Source organism: Mobula hypostoma, chromosome 23 (assembly GCF_963921235.1).
Source record: "Mobula hypostoma chromosome 23, sMobHyp1.1, whole genome shotgun sequence".
NCBI lineage: Eukaryota > Metazoa > Chordata > Chondrichthyes > Myliobatiformes > Myliobatidae > Mobula > Mobula hypostoma.
In genome coordinates this window covers 14,496,807-14,520,734 of record NC_086119.1, presented here as the reverse complement: position 1 = coordinate 14,520,734, position 23,928 = coordinate 14,496,807, and the positions used below count along the sequence as shown (strand labels likewise).

The window sequence follows — 23,928 nt, the reverse complement described above, 5'->3', positions numbered from 1 at the left end:
GAATTGTTGGAGAATATATAATTTTGTTTCTGTATTTTGTTAATAGAGGAAGCAACCTTAAATGGGATGTGTAGGACTATCTGGGTACAATAATTACTGTCATTTATATTTGTAATGTAAAAAAAAATCCCACTGTGCTTCACAGAATGTAAACAGAAAATAATTATTTGTTACCTGGAGGGGAGAGAAAATAGATTTGAATCCCAGCCTCATTTGACACATCTAACAAAATGTTTAGAATAATAATGGATTCACCTTCAGAACCAACGTTTAAAGACAACATGCTAATCTGCTGGATTAGAGGAAGCAAGCACTTGTACCCAAATTAGTGAATGACATCATTAAAAAGTGTTGGAAAGGCCTACTGCGCACATTCTTCTCATTGGAACCTCATTACCAGCTACAAGGGAAATTGGAAGTGAGTTAGCTCTTTCGGATTGATGCAACAGGCATTTAATTTTCTTCAACTGATACTTTGCTTAATGTAAAAGAATGCCCCACTGTGCTTCGCAGAATGTAAACAGGAGATAATTATTTTATGCTTAAGTTCTGTAAATCAGTGGTTTTACTTTGATGTCCTGTTTCATATTTTCAGAAGTTCGTAAAGTTAAAATCATAATTCTATTTCCTTAAAACTTAGATGTTAAGGAAATATCCTTTTTTCCTCTTGAGAAAATATGAATGGTATTCATACACTTTTGTATTTTTAAATGGTAATAATGAGTATTTAGTACAGCTTTCTTGGAATGAATACTTTCAGAGTCCAGATGTTCCTATACTAAGGTTTACTTCCCTCACAATTGAATGTTTTTGATCCTTGCCTGTAGTATTTATTTTGATTGTCATTATAGTTGGGCATTTTCCCCAGTCCAGTAATAAATAGCCATTTTCATTCCAATCCCTTGTGGGAATAGCTCACTTTTATTTGAGTTCTGATATAATCTTAGGAATACCACTATAAATAAGTCACTTCGGAGTTACATTTTCATTTGGCTGATGACAATGTACAACAATCATTATTGTATTAGAGATTACTGTAATCTGGATATATATCTGCTACATGATCATTTGCAGTTTCTTATTTAATGCTTACAGAGTATTTTGGATTGTGGTGGTGTAACTAGCTATCCCTCCCTTTTCTCTTTTACTTTCTCCTGTTTTTTCAATTTGAATGTGATTTGAGTGGAAGAATGGGATCCAAAAGAAGCCATAACTCCTGGTGCATTCCCAATTCAAAATATAATTTTCTCCAAAGACTCATGAATAGTTTTGAATTTTTTGTGCACAGCACATTTTATTTTAAAAGTAAAGTATGTCCACACTTTAGTGTAAGAAATTATTAAAGTTGCCTTAGGCTGGGCTTTTCATTTTTTGAAAGCTTTCATCTGTCTCCAATCAATCACATAACTTCATTATCCTTCATGAGACTCCTCAGGCAATTGGGAAAAGACAAATAGGGATGTTGATAGAGCACTAAAGCTTTATTTTTAATTAGCCTTGGAATTTGTGAGAATCTCTTGACATTTTGTTTCTTCCTCTTGTTCATAATATTAACTGAATATCCCTTCATACATTTTTTTTAGTTTTAATTTTTCTCCATTGTTTCCTATTAAAAGCACTAAACTGTGAAATAATTTCTAAAGAGACATGATTCTCCAGCCATCTCTCCAAGTTTCTAAAGGTGATGCATTCAAAAGACTGCTGTCCTTTGCTGGATATGATAAAGGCATCACAACCTAATTGTATTCACACAGGCAGATTTATAACAGGGTCATTGGATACCTTGTCTGGGGATGGTGGCCTTTCTTTACTTTATCCCATTGATACCTCAGCTTTGATTTATTATCTGAAGCAGTTTGACATTAGAACACAGGACCCTTCTGCTCTATAAATCCAACAAATGGGACATGAAGCAGAGTTGTTCTGTGTTAATTCCAACCCGCAACCAAAGTGCATGGACACAGACAAATATAAGCCTCCCTCCAAACAGCATTTTGATGTCTTTCAGACTTGCCTATTGCAATAATGTTGTACAAATTTCCATTTATTAAACTACTACCCACTATACTACAAGTAATGAAACAATTACTCAGAATTTTACTGTTAATTTGTTTCTTCAGTAATAGAAAGCAAATGCTGCAAGTATTTTTAATTACAGTCTTTATAGTTGCCATTCTCTTTTGATAGCATATTCCATACTCCAATGTACAATAATGGAAAGTATTGTTAAATTTCAAAACATTTTTTTCTTGTTGAGCTGTTCCTCTTCCTACATTTTTGCAGTCGTACTAAGATTTGCAGTAGGTTATGTGTTACTTGGCAAGTACTGTTTTTTTTTCTGCAGCCTTCCCCAGTTACAGAGAGAAACCTCCTGGGGTACTTCTGCCTGTTACTGTGTTCCCCTTGGGCACAGTGTGGGATTCTCAGGCTTGTTAGTGTTTGTGTTGCATAGTCTGGAGCAGCAGTGACACACCAGCTGATACACATTAACTGCTTTGCAAATTAATGAGGTTATCTTTGGGTATTCTTTTCTTTTTCTATTTCTGCATATCTTGAAGTAAATGTTATGCACGTTTGTCATTGCTAAGACCTTGTCGACGTAGATCCTTGTTTAATGGAGCAGTTTGAACATGTAATCATTGGAAATTAAGGACTCCTGCTGCTGTCTGGGAACATAAGTCCTTGTTAGTTTGGACCCTGATTGATATCTAAGCTTTGCACCAGGTTTAAAGTGATTTAGATGGCTGGTGAAATGACCTTGCCATAGCAATTTCAACCAGATATCTCTACAGGAAAAGGTTCAGCTGAAGTGACTTATCCTTGGATAAAGACCTAAGATGTTTAGCATTTTTATTAATGCAGTATTTTGTAGAACATTGACCAAAGTCTAAATGTGTCAAGTGGGTCAAAAGATATATGATATTTTGATAATTAGAGGAAGATTTAAATGAAGTCTAAGTGGGGGCTAGAAACTGCAACACTAATATGATTGAGAGCACCCAGTGAGTTTGGTCTGAAAGTCATAGATCAAAAATTAGAGCAATTTCTGATTTAATTAAAAACTACTTTAAAATGCATTTGAACATGTAACTTACTTAAAATAAGCATACCAGATACTCTGCTTCTTGGACATTGAGCACAATTATGTTTTTGGCATTAATAAACATGTCAAAACAGAGAAGAAACTGACATTTGTCAGTCTGGATAACAGCATGTTGTTAATAATGCATTCCCTAGCCTTCCATTAGATGCACTTAACCTGCTACCAGTGTGCTGGTGGCTTCTGATTCGCAGTAACCCAGCAACAGTTCCATGCAGTGTAGCGGTTGATGTGCACAGCGATTAGTAATCTTCTCAGGGGGATTCTTTTCTCTCTTTGACCCACTCACCTCCTGAAGACCTAGAATCAGGATAGGCTGCCAAGAAACACAAAAGGAAAGGAGCAAGTTAGGCAGAAAAAATTGGCCTAGTTTACTTCCCCTTCATGTGGCCAGTGGCTGAATTTTCTTGATGCTTTTATCCTTCAAGAGGCTGGAAACAAAAGGAGATGTGTTAGTTGTGAATCAACATGGACAATTGATTTTTGTTTTGTTTTGGAAAATCTTTTTTCTGCCCTGATTACCTGAGCCGTGCACCAACTGCAGGCGAACAAACTATTTCTGACGTGCATCCATCTCCCATGCCAACAGTGAAGCTTCAGCTTCAAGTTAAATTAAAAATTAGTCCTATTTGAAGAAGTTCCAGGAGTTCAGTGTTCTGGCTAGAACCACCCAAACATCCTCCAATTAGCTAGTTGGTCATCACTATAATAAATTAGCTATTTATTAGATACTACAGGTGCAGAATGGTGCAATCTTTTTTCTGCATCATAATCTGTATAGTACAGAAGTAATTAATTGTGTGAAAAGGTAATTAATTGTGTGAACCATTTTGAGACAGTCTGATAATAAGATATTTAAATATTCCTTCATATTTTCATTGGCAGTTTATGTGAATAGCTAAGGAACTGGTCTCCCATTGATATATAGGTCTTGCTCAAAAATTTCCAACAGTGATGTGGTCAAAGTCAGGATTTCAGTAATTTCATTCGTATCTTACTTTTTAATGGATTTTCTCTACTATGTGTTAAAAGTCTTATTTTTACCTGTGTCATAATCTACAATTCATTGTGGAATAATAAAGGTTTTGTTACAGAATGAGGCAGTTCAGTAAAATAGACTATAACTTTTCAAATAGAGCTCTCTTCTCATAGAACTATTTGATTCAGTGACCAATCCAGCCATTAAGCTTTTTAGACTTTTTAAGACTTTTTAAAAATAAAACAGATTTTCAGCTGGTTCCACTCCTGTAGTTTTTCCCCTGTAACCTCATAATGAGAAAACATGCAAATTGAGGAAAATTACTTCAGTTGAGTGGAAGAAGGATTTGGCCCAGGTGAATTAAATCAGAGATTGAAGAACAAAGCAGTGAGCAATGTTTTAGAGGAAATAGTTCAGGTACAGATTTTGGCTTATTTTCTGAGGGATGGAGGGTGAACTGGAGGATATCTATAGCTGGGATATCCACCCCGAATGGAAATAAAAAGGTGTGTGTGTGTGTTTATATATGTGTGAATATATAGCATCTACAGAAGTGAAAAGGGAAGTCCCCTCATCCCACTTTTTTATTCTGGCTTCTTCCCCCTTTCTTTCCAGTTCTGATGAAGGATCTTAGCCTGAAACGCCTACTGTTTATTCATTTCCACAGATGCTGCCTGACCTTCCAAGTTCCTCTAGCAATTTGCGTGTGTTGCTTATCATATATATAAATTAAAATGAAATGGACTTCAGACTCTCAAGTCATTAACAAACCAAGAAATACTGAAAGTTCAATGGAGAGCTAGAAAAGAAAACTATAAAAATTAAATTGGCAGTAGAATCATAAGAATAGGGTTTCAGAATCATTGGCATATGTCATGAAATTTGTTGTAGTGAAATAGGATTTCTGTTATTCTGTGAGTTAGAACATAGATTTAATGGAGGACAAGGTCATGGCAGCCACTCTTTGATTCTTATTGCAATTTAAGGGGTAATTTATAGTAGCCCTTTAACTTACTAGCGCATCATTGGATGAAGCTGGAGCACCTCTCAGAAACTTGCATAGTCACAGAGAGAAGGAGCAAACTCTACAGTTAAAGTACTTGAACCCAGGTTGCTGGAGCTTAGAGGCAGCAACACTAACTACTGTACCATTGTGTCATGCATAGATGAATTTTGAAATGGCATTTGATATATTGGCCCTGATCATAATGGGGACCAATAAGCAAGCTGCTGCGGAGTCCATGTCAGCCCACTCTACTTCTGCAGTGATGTGGAAACGTACAGAATAGAAATTGAGTGTGGGTCCCTCTGACCTTTTGCTTCAGCCAGTCCATAACCTACTGTGAGGTATACTCAGATACAATTGCATCTGGTCCCTCAACTTCTGCTCACATTCTGACACATCTAGCATTATCCAATTTTATTGAATAAGATCACTAATTTTAATTAAAGAGATAAATTTAAGTTTTATAGTAAGAGTTTTGTTTTCTTTATATCTTCTGTACATATGTTAATTAGACAAGCTTTTTAAATAATTTCAACTTTAAGTAAATAATATGCAGCTGTTTTTAAATGGCTGTTTGCCAGCCTCTAAAATCAGTGAACCAGAGCATTGGTGGTGCAATTAGAATGGTGTTGGAGAGCTTGTCTTCAGATAATTCCCTGTCAAGATCTGATTGCCAATTGCAGCCCATTCCCATTGCAAGACTAGCACAGGCGGGCAGCCACGGAAGGTATGTGGAGCATACTGGCAGATCTAATGTGGGTAGCTGCATAGCTAGAAATTTGAAACCAGAAAGCAGAAAAGAAAGGCTAAGAGCTGAACTCTGAGCTGTTCAAAATTTTGAAAGATTATGAGTAGGTCTGTGGTGAATTGATATATTAATGAGAAGATGCTAAATCTGAAACCATTAAAGAAGAGGATGGAAAATAATTATTACATAGAGATTAGGTACAGTGCAAAATCTCTTGTGTTTGAGATTAGATATAGTGTAGATTTAATGCCAAAACTGAATTAATAACTTCTACAGAGGAATTAAATACTTGCGCAATGACTTAGAATGTTATACTTATGGGAAATTATTAGGCAAATAGATGTCTTGAGCAGAGAAAGCCATCAATGTAAATTTGATGGGGCAATTGGTATGTTTTCATGTGATGCTATGATTCTGGTGCTGCTTGTTTAGTGTGCAGCTCACTTTGTCAATATTTTATTTACTTTCATTCTAACACATTACTACAAATGGTGCTCTTTCATATCATCTCAATGCATGAGTTTATGTAAATTTTTAATGTTGGTAAGATGGCATAAAACACCAGACGTCGTGAATCTCCACTGGTGTATTGTCATGTAACAGGAAGAAGCTACTATTCCAAAGACATTTAGCTGCTTAGACATTGCACAATGTTCCAGCCATCATTGTAATTAACATAATCTATGTCACCTTTGCCACTGGAATGCTATTTTTGAAAGATGTATATGATATTCTTATATAATTTTGCACTGAAAGTATTGAAAAGACGTCACTGCTAGGCTCTTTTCAGGATTGGCATGGTCTAAAGGGCGACACAGTAGCGTAGCAGTTAGAGTAATGCTTTACAGTGCCAGCGATTGGGCTTTAATTTCTGCCGCTGTCTGTAAACAGTTTGTAATTTCTTCCCGTGACCATATGGGTTTCCTCTGGGTGCTCTAGTTTCCTCCCTCATTTCAAAGACGTATGGGATAGTGTGGGTTAGCATATTGTGGGCACCGCTACGTTAGCACCGGAAGCATGGCAACACCTGCAGGTTACCTCCAACACATATTCGGACTGTGTTGGTCATTGATGCAAAACAACACATTTCATTGTATGTTTCAACGTACATGTGACAAAAAAATCTTATAAAATGTGACTACACAATCACCTATACAGGGACAATTAAGACATACATTACAAATGCTGATATTACAAGTGACCTTATTTTATGAGACCATAAGAGAATGTTGATGTACTCTTTTTTTGTCTCCTTCTATGCACTTATGGTGTATTAAAGAGTAGATCTATATTTAACTCGGGTCTCAGAGCTATGGAAATGTGCTTAGTTTATATGGATTAACTTCCACTGTTACTGAACAGTATTGCAAACCAAGTCAGTTAATTTAAGGAGGATATGGAATCTATCCAGTGTGTTGAATTCAAGTGCCAGAACAGAATTGTAGCAAATCCTTTCCAATGATGAGGTGGTAGAAAAGACTGGAGGAAACAATGTAAAATAATGAACACTTAACCTTCTTCCTTTCACAAACCCCAACATTAAGTATCAACCAACATTTATCATTCTCTTTCTGTTTTCCTGTGTGGACGATCCCATTCCATCAGATTCCATGGGAAATTGTACAATATCACATTAATATACTTGGGTATCTGTTTTGAGACACCGTTAGATGAGTTAGATATAGAAACATTGCTCTGTATGTCTATTACATATGACCCAGGCATTCCTGAAATGGTAAACCCTCCATTCTGGAAAACAAATACATCTCCTCTGTGATGAAATTTATAAAAAGAAAACAAAATATAGATTTTGAATGCAGGTCTCACACACTGCTTTTATGTCCTAATTTGTACCTACTCACTATGTTTGTGAGTAGTTTGGAAATGACCCCATACTGCAACAATAGTGTATTAAAGCAGAGCTCTGTACTGGCGTGCACTGAGAGTTATGCTTTTCAGTTCTTGGAGAGCCAGAAAGTCCAACTCGCCTAAGGAAAGTGCCATGAATAGCTGCAAAATAAACAGCCAGTCATCGCCATCAGAGGGGAGTAAATTCTGTAATTTTCTGCCCCAAGTGTTGTAGATTTGATTATTAGATTAGATTATGAGGACACTGTGCCCTCATTTATTGTCATTTAGAAATGCATGCATTAAAAAATGATACAACGTTCATCCAGTATGATATCACAGAAACACAAGACAGACCAAGACTAAAACTGACAAAAACCACATAATTATAACACATAGTTACAACAGTGCAAAGCAGTACTGTAATTTGATAAGAGCAGACCATGGGCACTGTAAAAAAAAAAGTCTCAAAGTCCCGATAGCCCCAACATCTCATGCAGACGGTAGAAGGAAGAAACTCTCCCTGCCATGAGCTTCCAGCGCCGCAAACTTGCCGATGCAGCATCCTGGAAGCACCCGACACAGTCCGACTCTGAGTCTGTCCGAAAACTTCGAGCCTCCGACCAGCCCTCCAACACCAAGCACCATCTCTACCGAGCGCTTCGACCCCGGCCCCGGCCACCAAGCACCAGGCAAAGCTGAGAATTCAGGCCTTCCCCTTCTGAGATTTCGGATCACACAGTAACAGCGGCAGCGAAGCGGGCATTTCAGAAGTTTCACCAGATGTTCCTCACGTCTGCCTCCATCAAATCAGAATTGTGCACGGCCTCCTACTTGACAGATTACAGATATTCAGATATACAGAAGCTGGATCATTAGATATATTAAAAGTGCAGACAGAAAAAATATTTGAAAGATTGAGGGTTCTGGGGAGCCTACGCAGAAGAGGGGTTGAGGTCGGCATAGATCAGCCATTATAATGAATAGCAGGGCAGGTTTGAGAGGCCTAGTGATCTATTCTACTACTCTTTTCTTGTGTTCTTCTGCCAACCTTGATAGCATTCAAAGTCTCTAGAGATAGCAACATCACTTTGTTTACGAAGCTACCGCTGACATTATACCACCAATCAGCTCCAGCAAAATTATGTAAGCAAATATAACAACGGGCTTCCTTCAGGGCTTGGTCAAAGACATGTGTGAAAAACAAATAATCAGACTTTAAAATAGCATCATCACTTTTGCCTCCTCCAATTAGACAACCATTTATAAAGGAATTTCTCGGTCTTAAATGTTAATTTAATTCGAACAGTTTATAGGAAAAAGTAATTCACAATATTAATTCAAATTTGTATTAAACTTTGTAAAGTGGAAGAACTATTTCTGGCCAATATTATACTAAGAATACACTGCTGCTTAACTTGCATATTGCTGGGATGTCTTTAAGAAAGGATAACATAATTCTGACGAAACATAGTCCTGACGAAGGGTCTCGGCCTGAAACGTCGACTGCACCTCTTCCTATAGATGCTGCTTGGCCTGCTGCGTTCACCAGCAACTTTGATATATGTTGCTTGAATTTCCAGCATCTTCAGAATTCCTGTTGTTAACATAATTCTCGTTATGTTAGTGAATGTCCAACTTAAGCATAGAAGTACCAGTTAGCTTAATGACTTGGTTCTATTACTGTATTTCTATGTCATTGATAATGTAAACTAATTTTACAATTGACTTTTAAAATATTGTTTCTCTTGTGGATATCACTAACAGTCACATATTCTCTCTTTTTGTCTGTCTCAAGTATAAAGATTTGAGCATGAGGCCCTCTAGTGGCTAGAACCTTCATCGTGACCATTTTTTGTGAAGGCCATAAAAGCCAAGAATCAGACAACACACATCAAAGTTGCTGGTGAACGCAGCAGGCCAGGCAGCATCTCTAGGAGTCCTGACGAAGGGTCTCAGCCCAAAACGTCGACTGTACCTCTTCCTAGAGATGCTGCCTGGCCTGCTGCGTTCACCAGCAACTTTGATGTGTGTTGCTTGAATTTCCAGCATCTGCAGAATTCCTCGTGTTTACCAAGAATCAGAATCAGGTTTATTATCACCAGCATGCGACATGAAATTTGTTAACTTAGCAGCAGCCATTCAATATAATACATAATATAGAAGAGAAAAATAAATAAGTAAATAAATAAACAAGTAAATCAAATGTGCAAAAAACAGAAATACTGTATATTAAAAAAAAGTGAGATAGTGTCCAAGGATTCAATGTCCATTTAGGAATCGGATGACAGAGGGGAAGGAGTTGTTCCTGAATCACTGAGTGTGTGCCTTCAGGCTTCTGTACCTCCTACCTGATGGTAACAGTGAGAAAAGGGTGCTGGAGGTCCTTAATAATGGACGCTGTCTTTCTGAGACACTGCTCCCTGAAGATGTCCTGGGTACTTTGTAGGCTAGTGCCCAAGATGGAGCTGACTAGATTTACAACCCTCTGCAGCTTCTTTCAGTCCTGTGCAATAGCACCCCCCCCCCCCATACCAGACAGTGGTGCATTCTGTCAGAATGCTCTCCACGGTACAAATATAGAAGCTTTTGAGTGTATTTGTTGACATGCCAAATCTCTTCAAACTCCTAATGAAGCATAGCCGTTGTCTTGTCTTCCTTATAATTACATCAATATGTTGGGATTAGGTTAGATCCTCAGAGATCTTGACACCCTGGAACTTGAAACTGCTCACTCCCTCCACTTCTGAACCCTCCATGGGGATTGGTATGTGTTCCTTTGTCCTACCCTTCCCGAAGTCCACAGTCAGCTCTTTCATCTTACTGACATTGAGTGCCAGGTTGTTGCTGTGGCACCACTCCATTAGTTGGTATATCTCACTCCTGTACGCCCTCTCGTCACCACCTGAGATTCTACCAACAATAGTTGTATAGTCAGCAAATTTATAGATGGTATTTGAGCGATACCTAGCCACACAGTCATGTGTATATAGAGAGCAGAGCAGTGGGCTAAGCACACACCCCTGAGATGCGCCAGTGTTGATCGTTAGTGAGGAGGATATGTTATCACCAATCCACACAGATTGTGACCTTCTGTTTAGGAAGTCGAGAATCCAATTGCAGAGGAAAGTAGAAAGGCCCAGGTTCTGCAACTTCTCAATCAGGATTGTGGGAATGATGGTATTAAATTCTGAGCTATGGTCGATGAACAGCATCTTGACAAGGGTGTTTATGTGAGAGAGGCTATGCGGTGATAATTCAGTGTTATGCAATTAAAAATTTCCTTGTGACAAGAGTGAAACTCAAAAGTGGCCATTAACAAAAGAATCAGCAAGGGCTAACTGTGAAAGGATGTAAATGTGGACAAACACTATGAACTGGACCTGCTTAACAATATCTCAAGTATCACTGAAGGATAATAATATTGTGTATTTGACCTACTATTTATATCTTATAGAAAGACAGGAATACACTCTCAAGTAAACATTTATGAATGAAACAATTGTTATTAACAATATGTTGACTGAGGGAAGTGGATTAAAAAAGATCTGCTATCAAACCAGCTAAAAGACAAAGTTGAATGAACAAGACCACGGAGATCCAACAGAAGTAACCAAAGATGCAAATCTGACTACTTTGGCATGATTGCTAGTGGCCACAAGTATTACACTATGGTTAAATAGCCTGGTACATGTGGCAGTGAGTCACCTGCTTTAACTCAACTCTCAAGCTATATTTAGTAACATAGTTTGTCTCGTGGGTCCAGGAATTTCCACAGCACCAGCATCTGGTGTTAGTAAAGACTATTCCAGGAAATAAAACTTGTAACACCACTTAAAAGCAGAATATCACAGCCTTTCTGATTTGCTACATTGTGATTAGTAATTATAAGCATTTCTTGTAAATTGTTGAATTGCACTGAAGATTGTTCTGTAAGTTCTCAAAGTTGGTATAAATACGGGAATGTCATTATTTTGGTACACCAATAGGTTTATGCAGATCTGCCCTAGTAGACTGCATCCTACTGTGATACAAGGCACATGACAAGATTCTTGTATGGGGAAAAAATTACCTTTGAGAAAGTAGATAATACTTGTAAAGTCCATAATTGTCTCATCTGGAAGCGCCTCAATATGTTTTCAGATTATAAACTGCATGGAAATATTGACATAGCAGCTAATCAGATTCAACAGAGGCTTATTTCTTTTTGTTTCAACTCCATGAGGAGAATTGGGGGAAGACAGTGTCAGTATGTTTCCTATTTTTTATACTTTCCACTTTTCAGTACCTTCCATCCATTCATAAGTTAGTAGGGTAGCACAGTGGTTCAATTAGAAGAACTGTTGCTTCACTGTACCAGAGACCTGGGTTCAATCCTGATCTTGGGTGCTTGTGGAGTTGCATCCTCTTGCTTTGATTGTGTGCTTTTCCACTGGTGCTGTAGTTTCCTTCCAAAAAAGTGCAGGTTTGTAGTTTAATTGGCTATGTAACTTAACCCTAGTGCAGGGGTAACCAACCTGTTTCATGCCCTGGACCTATATATTAAGCAAGGGGACCATAGACCCCAGGTTGGGAACCCGTGCTTTAGTGTGAATGGTATAGACTCTAGGGGAGTTGATGAGAAAATGGAGAGAATATAAAATGAGATTCATGCAGGATTAGTGGAAAGTGGTTGATAGATAACACGTACTTGATAGGCCAAAAGACCTGTTTCCATGATGCATGACTCTCTAATTACCAATGGTATATGAACTTGTATCACCACCTTCTGATTTTATTTTCAGTGCAAGACTACAATACCGCAGTGAACACCAACATGTAATTTGAAAGATGTGAAATAAATTGTATTTGCCAGGCTCTATTAAATTAACTGCTCTCGGACATATCAGTTGGATTGTTGCAAATAGATTGTTACAATCTGCTTCAGCAACCAGCCTAAGAGGAAATGTTTAACTGGGGTTGCTGCTTCATAATTCCTGCATCTTGATGTGGATTTGCAGAACAAAGAGAGGATAACATCAGTCAGATCTCTCTGCAGCTGAATAGCTTGTTGACACTGACTGTCTACGGCCACCAGTTAGTTGATCAATACCACAAGAAAGTTAAGACAGGAGCAGAGCATAGTTGAGGGGAAAATGCTTGTATGGCTAACGTTTATTAACGTAACTCTGATGTGCAGTCAATTCATATTTTCAACAAGCTAAAACATAAACATACTTCATGGTTTTAGCAAACTTTATAGTGACTTTACACAACTGGTGTATTTAAAAAAAAGTCATTACTGTCAGGTGTAGTGTGTACTTGGAACTCTAAATGTTTAACCAATTATTCAGTGGTATAGCACTAACCCTGACCAGCACTTTAACTGTCAATATCATCATCAGTTGTGTTGTGGCAATGCTGTGTATCTAAGACACTGTAAACATAATCTCAATTACCTCAACCTTCATAAAAATGTTATATTTTCACTAACCTGTAAAATTATTCAGTTCTTTATACTTTTAGAAAGTAGTTATTGAAGACCACAATTTTTGTGATTTTTTAAAAAAAAGATAAAGATTAGCTTAATTTGTCACATGTATATCGAAACATACAGTGAAATGTGTTATTTGTGTCAAGTCAAATCAGTGAGGATTGTGCTGGGCAGCCCACAAGTGTTGCCATGCTTCTGGCACCAAAATAGCATACCCACAAATCATTAACCCTAAACCGTACGTCTTTGGAATGTCAGTGGAAACCACTACACTACTGTGTCATCGGGAAATTGGAAACAAATATTGTACCATTTACTTTTTGACAGCTGACCTTTGGATACATTGGCATTCTACTGCAGTGTTTATATCTAAAGCTGTGCAGTGAGTTAAACACCTTCTTAAAAATCACCCGATGGACGTTTCCTTCAAAATTTTTAATAAGATTTCGCTTGTGAAAAGATATTACCATTTCAAGGGCAAATACAGGATGAAGATGGATGTCTTTCCACAATGAGCTTCAAAACGAAATCCAAATTAACCTGTGCAGAAAATGATATTAAAAAAACAGCTTACGTACAGGAAGAGTCTTGGTCTGAAACGTCAACGGTACTTTTTTCCATAGATGCTGCCTGACCTGCTGAGTTCCTCCAGCATTTTGTGAATGACTGATTTATTATCCCTCTTAACCCATTCTCCTTGTAATCTTTCACACCTGACTAACCAAGAACCTATCAAGCTCCATTTTAAATATACTTGATGAGTTGGCATCCCTAGCCATCTGTAGCTATAAATCCACAGATTCATCATTCTCTGGCTAAAGAAACTCCTTCTCATCTCTTTTCCAAATGGACCTTCCGCTGTTCTGAGGCTGTGCCCTGTAGTCCTAGGCTCACCCTCTATAGGAAATACCTTCTCCACATCCACTGTATCAAGGCCTTTCAATATTCAATAGCTTTCAGTGAGCTCCTCCCTCATTCTTCTAAACACTAGAGAGTATAGGCCCAGAGTCATCATATGATTTTCGTACATTAACTCTTTCATTCCTGGAACGATTCTCGTGAACCTCCTCTGGACCCTCTGCACGGCTAGCACATGTAGCACATCATTTCTTGGGGGGCCCAAAACAGCTCAAAATACTCCAAGTGCAGTCTGACTATGCCTTATAAAGCCTCAGCATCACATCCTGCTCTTATATTCTGGACCTCTTGAAGTGAATGCTAACATTGCCTAACAAGTGATGTTCATACAAAACAAGCTGCGTAGGAAATGAACTGCTCCTCTAGAGGCTAGGACACTCCCCACCTAGGACGTCAAACTTAACTAAGAGGTGAGATCTGATTTGGGAGCAAGCTTCACATTGCCCAGAATGAACTCAGCTTCACTATACCAAGCAGCATCTGTGTTCTTCCTGCATACAACAGCAGCAATGGCTTTAGTTGACGCATTTTCTTTTACTTTTGATCTGTAGATACATAGCAAAATTGTTATGTAGGTTCTTGGAATCTTCAAAATTTATGATCCTGAAGGGAAGAACACCACTGCTGCCACTGCTCATATTTCTCCTTAGTGAGTGGGACATCCCACCCTCAAGTGTCCAAGGTCAACTCTCTTAATATGAGGTATCCCTGGAGCAACAAATCCAAGAGGATCAAATAGGCTGTTGATAGTCGATAGCACAACACAATGCAGAAAGGGTCTTTTGGTATCAGCGACCTGGAAAGTAAGGGTGTCACTAATGAAGTCCCATTCAAAGTCCTGGCTGTGCTGCCTAGGAGAAGGTCCTGTCCAAAATCAAGATTTTCTAGTCCTTTGGCCAAATCTTCAGATGGGAAATGTTCCAATCTTATGCAGTCTGGGATTAGACTGTGCTAGGTCTTGTGCTGCTTTCAGCATGCTGACTGCTTCTTTTGCACTCGAAAATGACTTAAGACCATCATCAGCGTAGAAAATGCTTCCGTCCCGAATTCCGTCCTCCCTTGACAGCTGCCCTCTTAAGGCCATAGATCACCATGACTGGTGAGGGACAGTTACCAAATGCATGAGCTCTCATGCGGTACTCTAGAATCTCGTCCAGTTGGTGGTCACAAAACCACAAGAATCTGAGGTAGTCACTAGGAGGTCTGCCATCACTGCAGCAGACTCAGTTCGGAAGTGCTTGAAGACCCTGAGTAGACTATTATTGAGATCCCACAAGAGCACTTTGTTTCATGATACAATAGACAATAGGTGCAGGAGTAGGCCATTCGGCCCTTCGCGCCAGCACCTCCATTCACTGTGATCATGGCTGATCATCCACAATCAGTATCCAGTTCCTGCCTTATCCCCATAACCTTTGATTCCACTATCTATAAGAGCTCTATCCATCTCTTTCTTGAAAGCATCCAGAGACTTGGCCTCCACAGCCTTCTGGGGCAGTGCATTCCACATATCCACCACTCTCTGGGTGAAAAAGTTTTTCCTCAACTCTGTTCTAAATGGCCTCCCCCTTATTCTTAAACTGTGGCCTCTGGTTCTGGACTCACCCATCAGTGGGAGCATACTTCCTGCCTCCAGCATGTCCAATCCCTTAATAGTCTTATATGTTTCAATCAGATCCCCTCTCATCCTTCTAAATTCCAGTGTGTACAAGCCCAGTCGCTCCAGTCTTCCAACATATGACAGTCCCGCCATCCCAGGACTAACCTTGTGAACCTACGCTGCACTCCCTCAATAGCAAGAATGTCCTTCCTCAAATTCGGAGACCAAAACTGCACACAATACTCCAGGTGTGGTCTCACCAGGGCCCTGTACAGCTGCAGAAGGACCTCTTTGCTCCTATACTCAGTTCTCCTTGTTATGAAGGCCAGCATGCCTTTAGCTTTCTTCACTGCCTGCTGTACCTGCATGCTTGCTTTTAGTGACTGATGTACAAGAACACTTAGATCTCGTTGTACTTCCTCTTTTCCTAACGACTCCATTTAGATAATAATCTGCCTTCCTGTTCTTACCACCAAAGTGGATAACCTCACATTTATCCACATTAAACTGCATCTGCCATGCATCCGCCCACTCACCCAACCTGTCCCAAGTCACCCTGCATTCTCATAACATCCTCCTCACATTTCACACTGCCACCCAGCTTTGTGTCATCGGCAAATTTGCTAATGTTACTTTTAATTCCCTCATCTAAATCATTAATATATATTGTAAACAGCTGCAGTCCCAGCACTGAACCCTGCGGTACCCCACTGGTCACCGCCTGCCATTCCGAAAGGGACCCATTAATCGCTACTCTTTGTTTTTTGTCAGCCAGCCAATTTTCAATCCATGTCAGTACTCTGCCCCCAATACCATGTGCCCTAATTTTGCCCGCTAATCTCCTATGTGGGATTTTATCAAAGGCTTTCTGAAAGTACAGTACATCCACTGGTTCTCCCTTGTCCATTTTCATAGTTACATCCTCAAAAAATTCCAGAAGATTAGTCAAGCACGATTTCCCCTTCGTAAATCCATGCTGACTCGGACCTACCCTGTTACTGCTATACAAATGTGTCGTAATTTCATCTTTTATAATTGACTCCAGCATCTTTCCCATCACTGACGTCAGGCTAACCAGTCTATAATTCCCTGTTTTCTCTCTCCCTCCTTTCTTGAAAAGTGGGACAACGTTAACCATCCTCTAATCCACAGGAACTGATCCTGAATCTATAGAACATTGGAAAATGATTACCAATGTGTCCACGATTTCTAAAGCCACCTCCTTAAGTACCCTGGGATGCAAACCATCAGGTCCCGGGGACTTAGCAGCCTTCAGACCCAACAGTCTATCCAACACCATTTCCTGCCTAATATAAATTTCCTTCAGTTCATCCATTACCCTAGGTCCTTTGGCCACTATTATATCTGGGAGATTGCTTGTGTCTTCCCTAGTGAAGACAGATCCAAAGTACCTGTTCAACTCGTCTGCCATTTCCTTGTTCCCCATAATAAGTTCACCTGTTTCTGTCTTCAGGGGGCCAATTTTGGTCTTAACTATTTTTTTCCTTTTCACATGCCTAAAGAAGCTTTTACTATCCTCTTTTATATTCTTGGCTAGCTTACCTTCGTACCTCATTTTTTCTCTGCATACTGCCTTTTTAGTTATCTTCGGTTGCTCTTTAGAAGTTTCCCAATCCTCCGGCTTCCCACTCATCTTTGCTATGTTATACTTCTTCTCTTTTATTTTTATACTGTCCTTTACTTCCCTTGTCAGCCATGGCCTCTCATTACTTCCCCTAGGATCTTTCTTCCTCTTTGAAATGAACTGATCCTGCACCTTCTGCATTATTCCCAGAAACACTTGCCATTGTTGTTCCACCGTCATCCCTGCTGGGGTATTGTTGCATTGAACTTTGGCCAGCTCCTCCCTCATAGCTCCATAGTTCCCTTTGTTCAACTGTAGTACTGACACTTCTGAGTTTCCCTTCTCCCTCTCAAATTGTAGATTAAAACTTATCATATTATGGTCACTACCTCCTAATGGCTCCTTTACCTCGAGGTCCCTGATCAAATCCGGTTCATTGCACGACACTAAATCTGGAATTGCCTTCTCTCTGGTAGGCTCCAATACAAGCTGTTCTAAGAATCCATCTTGGAGGGACTCCACAAACTCCCTTTCTTGGGATCCAGTACCAACCTGATTCTTCCAGTCTACCTAAATGTTGAAATCCCCCATAACAACTGTAGCATTACCTTTGCGACATGCCAATTTTAACTCTTGATTCAACTTACACCCTACATCCAGACTACTGTTTGGGGGCCTGTAGATAACTCCCATTAGGGTCTTTCTATCCTTAGAATTTCTCGCTTCTATCTATACTGACTCTACGTCTCCTGATTCTATGTCCCCCCTCGCAAGGGTCTGAATATCATTCCTCACCAACAGAGCCACCCCACCCCCTCTGTCCATCAGTCTGTCCTTTCGATAGGACGTATATCCTTGAATATTCATTTCCCAAGCCCTGTCCACTTGAAGCCATGTCTCTGTTATTCCCACAACATCATACTTACCAATTTCCAACTGTGCCTCAAGCTCATCTGCTTTATTTCTTATACTCCGTGCATTCATATATAATGCTTTTAATTCATTACTCCCCTCGCCTTTCATATTAATTCCTATTTCACTTGGCCATACTGTACAATCCCTTCTTGAGCTTTCTGCTCCATTGATTCTGTTGTCTTTCTTAACTTTTCTTATTCTCACTTTTCCTTTAACTCCATCCTTATATTTCCAGTTTGTCCCCTCCCCCCACTACTTAGTTTAAACACACCCGTGTTGCAGAGGCAAACCTGCCTGCCAGAATGCTGGTCCCCCTCCTATTAAGGTGCAACCCGTCCCTTTTGTACAATTCATCCTTACCCCAAAACATACCCCAGTGGTCCAAGAATGTAAATCCTTGCTTCCTGCACCAGTTCCTCAGCCACACATTCAGATCCATTATCTCCCTGTTCCTGCCCTCTCCAGCACGCGGAACTGGAAGCAAACCGGAGATAACCACCCTGGAAGTCCTGCTTTTCAGCCTTCTTCCGAGTTCTCTGAAGTCATGCTGTAGAATGCCTTTCCTCTTTTTCCCCATGTCATTTGTGCCGACATGCACCACCACTTCCAGATGTTCACCTTCTCCCTTGAGGATTCCCTGCAATCGGTCCATGATGTCCTGGATTCTGGCACCAGGGAGGCAACACACCATCCTTAAATCTCGTCTGTTGCCACAGAAACCCCTTTCTGTACCTCTCACTATGGAGTCCCCTACTACCATGGCTCTGCCTGACGTCTGTCTCCTCGGCTTTGCTTCAGCACCAATTTTCGACTTGCAGACCTGTCCGCCTCTTAGGCTGGCAGTGTCTTCTGTCCCGACAGCTTCCAAGAGGGTGAACCTGTTTACGAGAGGTACATCCCCGGGGTCTCCTGTGCTTCAAGCATCCTTTCCTTCCTCATTGTCGCCCTCCCCCCTTCTCTCTTCTGGTATCCTCAGTGTAACGACCTCGCTGTAGGTCCTGTCCAGAAAGTACACTTTGAGCTGTGGACTTGAATCCAAGACAATTCATATTTGTGCAGGTTTCTGGGGATGGTAAACACTGTGGTTGGGCAAATTCCAGTTTTCTTTGTTGGGATCTGGTGGAGGCACTAACTCAGCATGATTGTTCCTGAGGAGTCTGTCCATGTAATGACCTTTCTGGTTTCCTTCTCAATGTGCAACTGAGGGATATGAGTCGACTGAGAGCCTGCTCTCTGTTGTTTGGTATGAGTTGTCTGATGGCAAGTGCGAAGGAAGGAGAGCTACCCAACTGTCTGACTCTTCTTTGCTAAACTCTTTATTCATGATTTGAAGGAAGACCTCGTCTTCAATGGAAGGTGCCAGCTTATAGAAGAAAGCCCTTAACTCCGAGTGGAGTCATCGGGACGCCTTCGTGAAGAAGTTTTTTTTAGCAGGCTTTCTTATTTTTACGAGGCCAAGTTGCTAGCTTGATGCTCAACCCAGCACGGATGGAAAGCGTGTAAGGGAGCTGGCTGGATTCGAACTTGGGAGCCTTCGCTCCAAAGTCCAGCGCCGATGCCGCTATGCCACCAGCCGGCTCAAGGTGCCAACTTATAATCACTCAAAAACTTTTATAGTTGTACCGTGAAGAGCATTCTGACAGGCTGCATCACTGTCTGGTATGGAGGGGCTACTGCACAGGACTGAAAGAACCTGTAGAAGGTTGTAAATCTAATCAGCTCCATCTTGGGCACTAGCCTACAAAGTACCCAGGACATCTTTAGGGAGCAGTGTCCATTATTAAGGATCTCCAGCACCCAGGGTATGCCCTTTTCTCACTGTTACCATCAAATAAGAGATACAGAAGCCTGAGGGCACACACTCAGCGATTCAGGAATAGCTTCTTCCCCTCTGTCATCCGATTCCTAAATGGACATTGAAGCTTTGGACACTACCTCACTTTTTTAATGTACAGTATTTCTGTTTTTTGCACATTTAAAAAAGTCTATTCAATATATGTAATTGGTTTATTTATTATGTTTTATTTATCATTATTATTATTTTTCTCTCTGCTTGTTTATGTATTGCATTGAACTGTTGCAGCTAAGTTAACAAATTTCATGTCACATGCGGTGATAATAAACCTGATTCTGATTCTAACTTGCCTAAATCTAGTTGAGCAGAGGCAAGTATGTTAGGGGGATTGGCTTCTATTGATTCTACTCTCACAGGGTCTGAAACACCTTGGGGTGCTTATTCTCCAGGATATTAGTCTTAATTGTGCAGAGAGCGGGCTGATGAGCACTGATTGAGGCAGACTTCACCCAGCTACAGTCATTGGGCATAACTTGTATTGTGTTGCCCACTGCACTGTTCACGTGTATATGTGCACTGATGGTGTCTCTGCCAAGCAACAGGAAAATCTCAGCAGATGAGTCAAATGGAGGAATCTTGTCAGCTATGACTTTACAGTGTGAATGTGCAGCATCAGGAGCTGACATTTCATCTGTGTTGTTGGGAATATGGTTGCACTCAATGATGGTTGGCAAGGGTTAGTGTGTATGGGGAAACAGAGCCTTAAATATTAAATGTGTCAAAGAATGTTGATTTTGCCAATGACACATTGCTTTTGATCATCCAATATCACATATGTCTTTATTTTTTGTTCAGGATGTCCTTTCAGGTAGATGTTGGCCAGACATATTTTAGAGCAGTATTTGCCTTGGAACCCTTTCCCACATCCTTCTGTGCATGAGGAAATAGGTACATCTGATGGATGTTCAGCTGGCTCCTCTCCATGTTCCGCAGGTGTGTGGGAATCAGTAGTAGCCCAAGATGCTGGCCCTGAATGAAGTGCTGATGTGTATTAGTCACTGTTGCACTCAGTGCAATGTATGATAGCTTTATAATGTTTTGCTTGGTGCTCTGTTGATGCATAACATTTGAAACCTGCTGTAGACCTTAACTATGTGAAAGGCATATTGGCTGAGCGGCAAGGACAAATCTCCTTGTAGAGCTTGGAGCTTTGTCTTTATTATGGCCGAAATGTATTTGAACATGCTCTTCAGTAAGCTGTATGGCTTTCAGATGAGTTTACAGTCCATGGGTGATGCCTTTGAAGATGAGTTATCTTTTCACTCTACTGCCCTTGCACTTCGTATATACAAAGCTATGCAGTGAGTTAAACGCCTTCTCAAAAGTCACCCAAGACAGAAGTTTCCTTAAGGATTTTTAATGAGATCAACTTGTGAAAAGATATTGCTGCTTTGAGGGCAAATAAGAGAAGATGGAGACAGGTGTTTTTCCACTGTTGGTTTCAAAACGAAATCCAAATTAATATGCGCAGGAAATGATATAAAAAAAACAGCTGATGTGCAGGAAGTGATATTCATACAAAATGAACTGCGCCTCTAGAGGTCAGAACAATTATAGAAGAGACTATTGAAGAATAAAAGGCTTGATGGCAAAATTCCCTGAAACATAAATAGTTACTAGATTAACTGCAATTGTGCATGAGCCTTTGCTGTCTTTCATTAATATCCTACTGCTTTTGAATTGTAACATTTTCCCATCTCATCACCCTATCTCTTGATTTTTTTTGATTCTGATTGTTGTTCAGAGAAAAATGTGAGTTTTTCTAACAGCTCAGGCAGTGTTTCCAGACTTTTCCTGTTGTTTTCAGACAATGTAAATTTGATTCACTGAAATAGTTAATCCAGTAATATAACTGGTGTGAACAGGAATATTTTCAAAGCAGCAAAACACTATTGAAAATGTCTCTCAATTTTTCAGCATGTAAGATTCTTTGCAAACAATTTCAGTGTGTCACTTACCCCGTGATGGGTTAAAGAACCAGCAGAAATGGAAAACAGCTAGAGTGTTAACATAAGCTATTTTTATTAGTAACTACATAATACAGTCATATATAACCAGATAAATCAAACAAGTTAGCAGTGTTACGTGTATGTAATATGTGTGCAAATATTAAATCCCAAACTATTGAGTTTGGGGGAAACAAGGCTTAGAGTCTTGAGATGGTAAAGTATGAAAGTTCAGTTCATCCACGGAATAGGTGATGAGAGAGAGATTTGTAATCCAGGGTATATGTTGAGAGAAGGCAATTATGTCGATATTGCACAGATTCCACGACAGCAATACAAAATTACAATAGTAGTAGGTTTTATCTCGAAGTTGTTCCACTCCACACACGAAGTATCACCGACAGTGATCTTCGATGAATATCCTTTCAACACAAGTGGTACCACACCCAGATTCAGCTATGGGTCATTCCAAAGTGGTGGCCATGGGATAATCAAACAGAATCTACATATGAATTACCACCAACAGTAGCTTATCACTAAGGGGACCCTCTTCAAGGGAACCAACCCCAAACACACAACGTGATAGCCACTTATCCAGTTCCACGACATACAAATTAACTCCAACAGTGATTTGCCACAGGGGTGCCTTTCTTCAGTGAACTACCACACCCAAACAAGGGTAACACACAAATGGTATTCACAAAGGTACTCCCCTCACCAGAGAACCCACTCTTGAGGACGTGACAGTCACACGTTCATATTCGAATGGAATCACACTCATCCTTACGAGCTACTTAGAGAGAGAGAGAGAGAGCGACTCCAAACAGTGACCTCTTTGTCACTAGGTTTCTTCTGTTTCAAACCTTCCTCTCCCCTCTTCTCTTCCTGCAAACTTGTTCTAGTTGCAGAAAACTTGTGAGAGTCATTTATCAATACTCAAGATCAATCTCGACTCACTCCTTTTGGGCTACTGAAAGTTTAAACCAGGAACTTACTCACTGGTGTCTTTCAATGATCGAATCCACCTTGACTCTAACTGTGTGTGTCTGTGTGTCCTTGTATATTCAAAACAAGCTGCAGAGAAACCATGACATCGATTGTCCATCAAATAACTCCATACATATCTCTCTCTCTCTCTCTTTCTCTTTCCTTCTTTCCTTCCTTCCATGGCAACCCAAAAGCTGACAGTAGTAGTCAGTGTCCTTGTAAAAGTGTAAACACGAGCTGAAAGGCAGACTCTGCCCCTCTCTCTCTCTCAGCAGAAATCAGTTCTTTCTATTAGTCTCAGTTCTTTCTTGTGCCTTAAAGTGACAGTCCACAGCAAAAAGGAACCCGAGAGGTACATAACAAGTGTAACGTTCACTTGTTAAATTTTGTAGCTGAACTCAACTGATAAAGCAGGGTTTTGCTATCAAAGTAATGGTAAGATTAATAGCACTTCTAATTAATGAACAAAAATTAAAGTGAAGAAACTTCAGGTGCACAATTAAACAGTAACATCTTTGAATTATTATCTGAATGAATGGTGTTTTGAAGGCACAATCAAAATATAGAATCACAGAGCACAGAAATGGACCCTTACTTTGTCTGTAATGCCTATCTATATGAATACTATTTGCGTGCACTAGGCCTATATCCATCTATGCTTTTTTATACAAATACCTGTTCACTTTTTAAACTTCTTGTATTTGTCTTACCACCTCCTCTGGCAGCTTTGATTTAATTAACCACCACCTTCTGTGTGGAAAAGCTTATATCTCCTTTGAATTTCTCTCCTTTCACCTTAAACCTGTGCCCTTTAGTTCTAACCACAAACAAGAGAAAATATACAGATACTGGAAATCCAAGCAACACACAAGACACCTACTCTCCATCCACCAGAAGAATTGGGATCTCCCAGTGGCTACCCATTTTAATTCCACTTGCCATTCCCATTCCATTATGTCTATCCATGG

At 39.9% G+C, this 23,928-nt stretch overlaps 1 protein-coding gene across 3 annotated transcripts in view; it reads left to right on the top strand.

Moving 5' to 3' along the window:
• Positions 1 to 23,928, top strand: part of mettl16 (methyltransferase 16, N6-methyladenosine) — a 142,196-nt gene that overhangs the window by 106,158 nt on the left and 12,110 nt on the right. The window lies entirely within an intron of this gene.